The sequence below is a fragment of the Muntiacus reevesi genome, chromosome 2 (assembly GCF_963930625.1).
Source record: "Muntiacus reevesi chromosome 2, mMunRee1.1, whole genome shotgun sequence".
Taxonomy (NCBI): domain Eukaryota; kingdom Metazoa; phylum Chordata; class Mammalia; order Artiodactyla; family Cervidae; genus Muntiacus; species Muntiacus reevesi.
The window spans coordinates 273,676,474-273,688,699 of record NC_089250.1 but is presented as its reverse complement, the minus strand read 5'-3'; the positions used below and the strand labels follow the sequence as shown (position 1 = coordinate 273,688,699).

Here is a 12,226-nt window from a genome sequence, read left to right as displayed (position 1 = left end):
GGTTTTTCTAAGTCTTCACAACTGCACATAGTGATTTTGGTCATGTTATGAGAAAGCTGTACAACAGGAAAAGAGGGACCATTTTTACACCGAGTGATGTGGAAGGTGGCGTGATGAGCAAAGGAGTGCTAGGGAAACTGGGATGAAAATAGTGATTTAAATATGTGAGCAAATGACAGTCTTCCCATCCACATAGAAATACCATGTGAAGAAAGGTCAGCAACGAGAAATGGCATGAGTGGAGTACAAGGTATATGCATATGTGGGAGCACAGCTAGTGATTGTATATCTGGGTGAATATAACTGTACCAGAGAGCAGCCAAGATGGCGGAGCAGACGTGTCCTACGCTCACTTCCTCTCACGAGCACAATCATCACACTTTCTTTCCCAAGCACCAAAATCACAGTAATCTGCAGAACCACCATCGCTGACAAAGACTAAAATCTACCAAAAAATATCTGCTACAACTAAAGCCATAAAGAAAGAACCCCAACAAGATAGGAGGGATGGGGCGGATCCATGATACAATCAAATCTCATACTTTGTGTGGGTGACAGACAAACTGGAGAATAATTATAAAACAGTTTCTCCCACAGAAGCCCCACATCAGACCCTCCAGTCCAGGGGTCCAACATCAGGAAGAGGAGAACGTGAATAAAGTTTTCCTGGGATAAACTCCTACATCATCTCCTCTGGCTCATAGGAGATGGTCATTGGTATCTGGAAACAAGACTGACACCGTGCCCTTGAGGCAGGCTTTTGTGACAGTCCTCAAAGCCAGGAAAAGAAAAAAAAAACAACAGAGAAAGTGAGGCTCTCATGATACTTTCTCTTATCCTACAACATGCTGACCAATCTACTAAGTAGCTTCAAGTGGTGACTCAGTACATAGCAGGAAAATATTATAACTCATAAGAAAAAGCATTCTCCATCAAAAACTTTCTGTTAGCAAATCCACCCCACAAAGAGTCCATCCAGAGCTGTCCACTACAAGTGGATTATCACAGTAAGGAAACTGGATAAAATTATAAACTCTAGGACTATATTTCAAAAGCAAGTTTCACAGTCAACATTAAAACTTTTCTACTTGAAGGCAAGAATGTGCTAGTTATTTTTATATTTCTCTCAGAGCCTATGAAAACCAATCAAATAAGTTAATTAGTTTATTTATTAAGTTTATTTAATCACACAGACACAAAATCCCTCAAGTTTCAAAAGGTAAAATCATGCAAACGTAGAAGAATATGGAGTCAGGAGAGTATACTGATTAGGTAGAGCCATAGGAGAGCGATGAAAGAGTGGGAAAAATACAAGATTTGGTGAAGAGATGAAACCATGCAGTCAACCCAAGATGCCAAACCAAGAGCCTGAAAGATACACATATTTCCCCCATGAGGAACTAGGAAATTAAAAAAGAGGATCTCTTTATCCACTGTCTTTGTAGTTTTGCCATGTAAAAATTACACAAGACCCAATCTGCCTCCCAGTTTCACATACCCCTGAAGTGTGTGGCAAAAATCAGAACAGAAGAAATGGCTGCAAAATGTAAACAAGGGGAGAGAGCTTGAGACAACAGCTCCATGAAGGTGCCACATGGAATCAAAAAGCAGCCAATGCCTTCCCATCTTCTGATTAGATCTTTTAAGAACACAAATGGGGATGAAAGATAGAAAAGCCCAGGGAGTGAGTCTGGAAGCATCAACTCTTATTTATGTAGACTGAGAACTGAGCATCCAATGAAATCAAGTCCTGGGAGAGAAGTGAAAGGGGTAAAAGACCCTTATAAGGCAACCATCTTCGCGGTGCTCAAAGTCAACCAACAACTAGTTCACAGGGACCAGATGGCAGAGTGTAGATCATGATGAAGACTTTGCTTTTGTTTCTGGTGGGGCTCCACCAGAGGGTGAAAGAATACATTTTACATGTTGAAGAACAGAATGATGACCCAGGAGTAAGAAAAATGTGCTCTCAGCATTCACAATAAACTTCTGTTTTCTGAAAAGAACTCTCCCACGTGGGTAGAGTTACCCAAAGACCAGTAATACTGCCACTTCCTCTCTGCCCTTCTGAGATCTGACCTGTGTTCAGACTTTTGATACATTCCTATCTTCTTGGTGGTTTGCTCTTTTCATGTCACTCTTCACAGGCTAGGGGTGTTCCTCTTGTTCCAAGATGGAAATAATATTCTGATCAGAAACAGAAATTTCTGCTTCTCAAAAGAAGAGAAGCATCCCAGCTCTTTGTTCAGGTGAGGAGTGAGGACACTGAATGTGGGTTTGAAGAACTCTATCACAAGTTGGTCCACCACTTGACTCCTAGTGAATGCAGAGGAAACAGTGTAATATTCAGAGAATGAGCTCTCTTCCAAGAAGTAGTAGAGCAAAAAGCATAGGGGCAGAAAAAAAAGAGAATTTGATATTTTAAAAGTTTGCCCTCAGCCTTATAAATACTTATGCTCTGGAACAATGCCTGATGTATCATGAAATGGATTAATCATTTGCAGAAAAGCTAAGCTTAAACTCGTGATACCACAGCATGAAGCTTTTCTTGTCTGAATCAACAGGGATTTCAGATCAGTCAAGCAAAACAAGGGCTCCCAAGGGGCACAGAAGGGAAATGCAATGATACCCAAGGACAGATTCCAATTTCTGAAGCGAAGTTATCCTCACCCACAGAGATTAGGTTCCTGAGGGTCTCCACCATCACGTCCATGTAAAAGGCCCTCTGAGCAGGGTCCAGGCATTCCCACTCCTCCTGAGAGAATTCTACAGCAACATCCTTGAAGGTCAACTGTTCCTGAAACAAAAACATCTCATCAAAGGGCCATGAAGAGAGTTCTTATTTTTGCACAAAATGAGAAGAGGAGAGAGGAGGAAGGATCCATTCAATTGAAGTATGTATTCTGACAGATCTAGGTAAAGGTATCTGGAGCAAACTATGCATCCGTAATTTTAATTTCTTATCCCTTTTCATTTGAGATTATGATATCCTCCATACAATGTAGGTTTTTCACTTTTTCTGAACAACACACAAACAACATAGAAATAAAATTCAATAACAGGTGGTCTATGCAGATATGTTACCTATTATGTTTTATACATCATATGACAGTCAATATCTAGATGAGCTACAGCACCAGTGGGATCTTCAGAGATGACAAAGTCCACAGTGGCTTTACAGAAAGGTCAAAATCTGCAATTACGACGATTACAAGAGCAATGACTCGAAGTGCTGAAACACTTACTATAGGCCAAATACCATTCTAAATCAATTCTTTACATGTATGAAATTGCTATAAACATAACAGCTCATTAGAGACGATCTCTTCCCATCTTAAAGCAGAGAATACTGTGTCAGACACACTTGGAGACACTTGACTCAGGTCATGAAACTAAACAGTAATATTAGAACTCAGAGGGCTGGCCTCTGGAATTGAAGCTAAAGAATAACAGTTGAATAACAGAAAGAGTAATAAAGGCACACTGACAGAGGGTTCTCTGAGAAAATCTGAAAGAAGCTGAAGGTGAACAACATAGGAGAGCATTAAAGATCATCATATATGTGGGCTCACACACAAACATACATAAGATGTTAGTAATCTTATTGCTATTTAAACCATTAACATGACACTGCAAAAAAAATTTTTGAGGTCAAGGATTATATTTAAGATATAATTTCAAGTGTAAAGATAGGTTTGAAATATGTTTTTATCAAAACCATGGACGTGTACTTCCATGCACTCACACACACATATGTAAACACACAATTAACTGAAAAGACAGGAGTCCCCTGATGGTCCAGTGGTTAGCATTCAGTGATTTCACTGCCATAGCCCTGGGTTCAGTCTCTCCTAGAGAAACTAAGATCCCACAGGTGGCTTAGCTTGGTCAAAGTTAAGAGAAAAAAAAAAAGATATAAACATTGAACTAGAAACCTTTCCTTCTCAAATCAGGAAGAAGGCAAGGATACATACTTCTGCACTACTGTCTACCAAAGTACAGAAAGCCCTCATCAGAGAAATTAGACAAGAAAAAGAAATCAAACTTATCCAAATTGGAAAAAGTAAAATTATCTTTTTTCATAGATGACAACTTTTATATGTAAAAATAGTAAAGATTCCACAAGGAAACTGCTACATCAAAAAATAACTCTAGAAAAGTTGCAGGATACAAAAGTCCATGTGCAAAAATCAGGTAAATTTCTATACATAATGGTGGTGGTTTAGTTGCTTGTGTGCTCAGTCCCTCAGTTGTGTCTGAGTCTTATGATCCCATGGACTATAGCCCACCAGGTTCCTCTGTCCATGAGATTTCCCAGGCAAGAATACTGGAGTGGGTTGCCATTTCCTTCTCCAGGGGATTGCCCCAATCCAAGGATAAAACCCAGGTCTCCCACATTGCAGGAAGATCCTTTACCAACTGTAGTACCAGGGAAGCATATACACAATGAACAATGTCAAAAGAAAATTAAAAAAGAATCCTATTTCTAAAGCACCATAAGGATACAACACTTCATAATAAATCCAAGAAAGAGGTGAAAAACTTGTATACTGAAAACTATTAAACCTTGCTAAAAGATATATAAAGAGATACAAATAAACCGACATCCTATACTCTTGGATTGAAAGACTAAATATTCTTAAAATGAACTTATTACCCAAAGTGTTTTACAGATTCAATCTAATCCCTATCAAAAGTTGCATGGCAATTTTGGCAGGAATGTAAGTTATTACACTAAAATTCATAGGGAATCTCCAAGAATCCCAAATTGCCAAAGAAGAAGAAAGGAAGGAACCTTTATAGATTTCAAAACATATTACAAAGTAATCAAGATGGTGTGGTACTGGCATAAACACAGATACATAAAGCAGTGCAATAGAAAAGAATGCTCTGAATTGATTTTGCATATATGCAAAATGCATTTTCAGTGGTGCCAAGACCACAGAATAGAAGGTAGACAGACTGGGAATCAACTGAGAATATGACCTTACCTGAGAAATAGCCATTCCTGACTCCTTTTCTTTGCTCTTCCAGGCTTCTTCCTCAGTCTGAGTCTTTAGAAGTCAATCTTGAAAGGTGAAAATAGGCAGTTTAATGCTTAAAATCAACACACCCCCTTTCTGTGCCCGCCCCCTCCACACACAGGGAAGACCTCACCATGTGGAACAGACAGTCCTCTGCTGCACACTGTCTCAGTAAGGACTCAGAACAGTCAACTCCTACAGAGAGATCAACAAGTCAGTTCCTACACTTTTTTTCAGTGCCTGATAGAGCTTTGAAGATCAAATGGTGTAGGGTATCCTTTTTTTCACTAAATATATATATTTTTCAGATTATTTTCCACTAGAGGTTATTATAAGATATTGAATATAGTTCCCTGCACTATACAGTAGGTCTTATTTAATTATTCTATATATAGTAGTGTGTATCTGTTCATCCCAAACTTCTAATTTATCCCTCCTCCTCCTTTCATGTTTGGGAACCACAAGTTTGTTTTTCAGCATATGTGAATCTAGTTCTGCTTCGTAAATAAGTTCATTTGTACTGTTTTTTTTAGATTCCACATGTAAGTGATATCATGTATGTCTGTCTGATTTACTTCACTTAGTGTGACAATCGTGTCTACCTACACTATGTGTTTCCACATATTATCATCCTGTCTCCCTATTTCTATATCTTTCTCTTTTTGTTCCCCTCTACTTTGCTGCTGTTCCTGTCCTCCTATGTTCTCACACCTGTCTCACTCCACTCTGCAAATCATTCCCTCTCTTGATGCTCCTTCTCTCTAACTTTTCTGATGCCCTACATCTCTATGTATTTCTGCCTCTTTCTGCCCCTTTCTCTGCTTCCTCTGTGCCCTTCAGTTACACTCCTTCTCTGTTACACTCCCTTCCTCCCCACTCTCGGGCACCCCAGGTGGTGATGCTTCCTTCCTGCTCTCTCTCCCTTCACTCTTGCAGTCAATATTTTTCTTCTCCTTCTCTCCCAATCACCATGATACTCTGAAGGCTATGTTTCCACCTTTTATCCTCTCCCGGACTCTATGTGAAGGGCCTCATCATTGTTGCCACCCTCCTACCAGTAGATCCAGAGCCCCTCTCCCTATGTCGGCTATCCAATCCCTGGAGATCTGGCATTTTTAACTTACTTCTCTTTTATTCACTTTCTATCTTCAAGGCGTAATCACTTTCACTTTACTATTTACAAGTCCCTGTCTGTTCCCACTGGTTTTCCCTCATTCTTTATCCTTCTCAATTTTTCTGTCTCAGCTGCTCTGCCTGTCTGCTTCTCCTCGCCCCTGTATTTACGAGGATGGCGACTGAATAAGACGCCCACGGACTGAAAAAGACCGTTTGGATCGCTGGACCGAACAACACTGGGCGTCACAGAGATGGCCCACGTCACCACCTCTACCCTGGGTTAGGGCTGACCAGGAGAGGGGGCCCTGCGGGGCAGAAGGACGGGTCTGAGGAGACGCGAGGACTGAGGGGCTGCGAGTGAGGGGGTCTCAGGAACCGGGTGGGCTCTTCAGAATCCCAGCACCAGTTAAAGGACTCGGCCTCTCCGGCAGCGGGGCGGGCGGCGCGGCCTCCAGGGGCAGAGGGCGAGGCTGGGGGGGGGCGAGAATCCACCTCGCGGACGAAGACTTGACATGAGGCGGAAGGCAGAGATAGTCAAGCGTTTAAGGAGGAAAATATGGCGGAAAGCGGGGTCTACGTGGACCGAAGGCAGAAAAGCCAAGGCCTTCGGTACTGACCCCAGAAACATCGAAAACCCAAAGGGAAACGGTCTGCGAACTCTTTAAACACTGACGTCTCGGTTTACATGGCGAGTAGGGGCGTGAGAGGAAATTTAAAGACCGCAGTGACTCCAAGACCCTGAAGATGGAGTCAAAGCACCGCAAAGCCCAGAAGACTTAAGCTAGAGAAGAGAAACTTACGCTCCGCAGACTGACCTTCGTCCCAGGCATTCCGTTTCCGGGTCTGCAGACAACTGCGCGTGCGCGAGGCGAAGAGGCGGGGCTTCCTGGGCGGGGCCTGGGCGGAGCGCTAGAGACAGGGCGGTGGGCGGGGAGCCCAGGTTTGAGCCTGAGCCACCCGAGGGCGGAAAAGGCGGTGCTGGAAAAGGGGGTGGGTCTCAAGGTCCCTACCTGTCCTTGACCGGCTTATTTGAAGTTGTAGAGAGAAACAACTTTAAGGTAAAGTTTGCATCTCTGTGGGCCAGTTATGTCCGAAAGTAACATAACTTTCAGCTTGTTCCCTTTAAACAAGTTGAAAACGGTTTAAGTAAAAGGAATTGTTTTTGCCAGCAGGTTGCTCTCCTGCCCTGCCAGTGAGGCCTAAAGACAATTCAGGATTCTGGAAATGTGGGTCTCCCAGAGTAGTTGACATAGGACAGTAGCTGGATGCAGGAACATTTTGTGCAATTAGAATTAATTTCAGCAGTTTAAGGAAACAAGAACTGAACTTGTCTCTGTATTACACACTAGAATGAGAAATACAAAACTCTCCCTACGTTGTATGGTCTATTTCATAGTGCAGAATAGCTTCTCTAGTTCTATCTCTCTTTCACTGCAGAGGCCAAATTATTTACTCTGTTCAGTTCCAGAGATAAGGACAAGATCTGGGATCTGATACTGGAGAACCAAGAGAAGTGATAATTTAGATTATTAACCAGGGCTTTAAAAAGAGCAATATGTTTTTAAAAATTGTTATAAATTTTGTTGTTTCTCTTTTTGCTAATGTTTTTTTAGTTATTTGCCTCTTTAAAACCAACTCCACAGTGACATACAAGAGCTATATAAACAGCTCTTCATGCAATCACATACATGATTGTATAAGTTTAAGGTATACAGCAAAATAGTCTGATTTCCCTATATTGTGAAATGATTACCACAATATATTTAACTAGCATCCATCATTTAAGATAGATAAGATAAAAAGAGAAGTGGAAATAAGAGAATTTTTTTTTCTTTTGATGAGAACTGCTTTATTTGGTAAAATAATTATTCTGTTCCACACTTACACTGAATTATCTTCAAATACTTTTGAGAAAAGCTTGTTTACATCATAATATAATTAAGTCAATCATAAGTAAATATAATGCAATATCAAGTTCATTATATGTTCACTCTGAGAGTAATTAATATTTACCTTTTCTTCTTAAGCTCTAATGTATTTTACATCTTTGTGTTCTATTGCTGAGGGTTCTATCAGATCTGGTTAACAGAGCCTGTAAAATATACAGTATTCAAAAGACATTGGGATTTATTTAATCTAAAGAATATTAACTTTGCTGTATTTCTGAGGGCATTTAGTGGGGAGGTATATTCTCTTTAATAAAAACCCTAAAGAAAGCAAAAGTAGATTATCAGCCATCTGATAACTTCATATCTACTCTCAATATTTTGATGGCAATGTGTCATTAAACATCTACTTACAGAGTAGGTTTTCCCACATTCCCTATAGGTGGAAGGTTTCATCCATGAAGGTTTCATCCATAGAAAAAATGGCAATCAATTGACATGATGTTTACATAGAGATATTAGCATTTGGGGGCTTCCCAGGTGGCACTAGTGGTAAAGAATATGCCTAATAATGCAGTAAGTTTAAGAGACTTGGGTTTGATCCCTGAGTGGGAAAAATCCCCTGGAAAAAGAAATGACAACCCAATCCAGTATTCTTGCCTCAGCAATCCCATGGACAGAGGAGCCTGGGGGGCTACAGTCCATGGCGTTGCAAAGAGCTGAACGCAAATTAGCAACTAAACAACAACAAAATTTCAATGCATTTTGTATATTGTTTTTGTGTTCTGACATCTTGAAAATCATACCTTCCCTAGAATATTTTGTAGATCCTTTTGATTTTCTACATACACCATTTCATTAAATTTCCTATTGGTGTTGTAACAAATTACCACAAACTAACTGCTTGAAAACAACACGGATTTATTCTCTTGAATTCTGGAGTTCAGAATTATAAAATGATTTAAAGCACTACCCAGGTAAGAATTGTTTTGTTTTGTTTTGTTTACTTTCATGGGTTTCAGAGGCCATGGCATCCTTTGACTCTTGACTCTTTCAGTTAATTAATGATTTTGTGCAAATATCTCCTTATCATATCAGCATTTCATAAACAAATTGTTTAAATTACAACACACTCTCACTCCATCATTGTACCCATACACTTTCATGGTACAAATCACCATCTTACCTTTTTCTGAGACAATTTTTAATGTTTATTTTTGACCCCTCTGAGGCATGTGGCACTCTTAGTTCCCTGACAAAGAATGGAAGCTATGTCCCCTGCATTGGAAGTGCAGAGTCTTAACCACTGGACTACCACAGGGAAGTCCCACCATCTTATTGCATTCAAGTATTGTGACCTACCAATATAAAATATGAGCTACATAAAGAAAGTACATTGAGTTTGCTTCCTGATAGATGGTCCATGGTTGAAATCATTCTAGAGTGACAGAATAAATGAGTGTACTCTATCACTGCAAAGAAGGTTCTCATAAGTCGGTATATCAAATCGTCAAGTAAACCTATAATATCTGGGACTTCTGGGGCAGTCCAGTAGATAAGAATCCCCACTTTCAATGCAGAGGGCGTAGGTTGGATGGTCAGATCCCTGATCAGGGAAGTAAGATCCCTTCAGGCATGACCAAACGAAAACACAACAACAAAATCCGAAACATGTAATATTTGTGGCAGCTGATTCCTTACTCTGGTGACATTTCAACCTATTTTTCTGAACATTTGTCATACATTCTCCTGCTTTACTTTGTTCACACATTGTGATTTTTAGGCAACGTGTGGTCGACATCCAACTCATCAATAAAGGTATGTTTTCATGACGCTTTCAAAGCCACAAATTTTTAAGTTCTGGTTCTGAAAGGCTCCATTTCTCCATTATACTCCTATCAAAAAATAAAACCAGGGCTTCCCGGGTGGCTTAGCTGGTGAAGAATCTACCTGCAATGCAGGAGGCCTGGGTTGGGAAGGTCCCCTGGAGAAGGGAAAGGCTACCCACTCCAGTATTAATTTTTTAGGGACTTCCCTGGTGGCTCAGACGGTAAAAAGTCTGCCTGCAGTGCAGGAGACCTGGGTTCAATCCCTGGGTCAGGAAGATCCTCTGGAGAAGGTAATGGCAACCCATTCCAGTATTCTTGCCTGGAAATTCCTATAGACACAGGAGCCTGGCAGGCTATAGTCCATGGGGTCGCAAAGAGTCGGACATGACTGAGTGACTTCACTAAATAAAGTAGGAGGCTTATCATTCTCACTTAAAAGGAAGTCCAGAATGTGCTGGGTGGTGGGGGATGGGTCCTCTGTCCTTTCTACCGCTATGACCATGAGCACTTAGTCTTCACGTTTCTTGCAGCAACATGACTTTTGTATGACTAAGAAGGGTGAATGCTGAGGCAAAACCCTTTTAATTTTTAGATTTTGTCTAATTTTTATGGAAATGAAAATCTCGTGTTTTTTCCAAATATAAGCTAGTTGTCTTAAACGACTACCATAATTTTAATAAGAAATGAGAATTTATGAATTTCATATTTCTATCTCAACAAAGAAAGGTAATGGGAAAAGATGTCAGGAACAGATTTGTCAATTTCTCTGATGTTTATCTTGAGAGTATAATATTCCATGTGCCACATGACCACTCTGCCCAATGAGGCAAATGAGAAGCTAAAATTAGTACCTCAGGGCTTTTCAACTTATAGATTTATTTCCTTTCTGCTCTGTCTGTGATAAGAAGTCCATGGAATTCTCCAGGCCAGAATACTGGGGTGGAATTGCACTCCTCTCACACACTAGCAAAGTCATGCTCAAAATTCTCCAAGCCAGGCTTCAACAGGATGTGAACCATGAACCTCCAGATGTTCAAGCTGGATTTAGAAAAGGCAGAGGAACCAGAGATCAAATTGCCAACATCCGCTGGATCACTGAAAAAGCTAAAGAGTTCCAGAAAAACATCTAATTCTGCTTTATTGATTGTGCCAAAGCATTTGTCTGTGTGGATCACAACAAACTGTAGAAAATTATTCAAGAGATGGGAATACCAAACCACCTGACCTGCCTCCTGAGACATCTGTATACAGGTCAAAAGCAACAGTTAGAACTGGACATGGAACAACAGACTGGTTCCAAATCGGGAAAGGAGTAGTCAAGCCTGTATATTGTCACCCTGCTTATTTAACTTATATGCAGAGTACATCATGAGAAATGCTGGACTGGATGAAGCACAAGCTGGAATCAAGATTGCTGGGAGAAATATCAATAACCTCAGATATGCAGATGACACAACCCTTATGGCAGGAAGTGAAGAAGAAATAAAGAGCCTCTTGGTGAAAGTGAAAGAGAAGAGTGAAAAATTTGGCTTAAAGCTCAACATTCAGAAAACTAAGATCATGGCATCTGATCCCATCATTTCATGGCGAATAGATGGGGAAACAGTGGAAACAGTGATGGACTTTTATTTTTTGGGGGCTCTCAAATCACTGCAGATGGTGACTGCTGTCATGAAATTAAAAGCCACTTGCTCCTTGGAAGGAAAGTTATGACCAACCTAGACAGCATATTAAAAAGCAGAGACATTACTTTGCCAACAAAAGTCTGTCTAGTCAAAGCTATGGTTTTTCCACTAGTCATGTATAGATGTGAGAGTTGAACTATAAAGAAAGCTGAATGTCAAAGAATTGATGCTTTTGAACTGTGGTGTTGGAGAAGATTCTTGAGAATCCCCTGGACTGCAAGGAGATCCAAGCTGTCCATCCTAAAGGAAATCAGTCCTGAATATTCATTGAAAGGTCTGATGCTGAGGTTGAAACTCCAATGTGAAGAACTGACTCATTTGAAAAGACCATGATGCAGGGAAAGATTGAAGGCAGGAGGAGAAGGGGACAACAGAGGATGAGATGGTTGAATGACATCACCAACTCAATGGAGATGAGTTTGAGTAAACTCCGGGAATTGGTGATGGGCCTGGCGTGCTGCAGTCCATGGAGTTGCAAAGAGTCAGAAACAACTGAGCGACTTCATTGAACATGCACCTGTATGTCCTCCCCTAATTTCTCAGTCTCTTTGCATCAAGGCAAGGCCATGAGACCAATTTTGCTAAATAGCTTTGCATGGAAGTAGTTCATTACTCATCTGAATAGCAAAATCCACAATTCTTACCCATCACTGCGTCACACCCTGCATTTCCACTTTTACAAATAC

At 40.6% G+C, this 12,226-nt stretch overlaps 1 pseudogene; it reads right to left on the bottom strand.

The window, feature by feature from the left end:
- LOC136157619 (zinc finger protein 665-like) overlaps positions 1-6,971 on the bottom strand; it is a 39,645-nt pseudogene extending 32,674 nt beyond the window's left edge.
- Between the last annotated feature and the right edge of the window lie 5,255 nt (positions 6,972-12,226).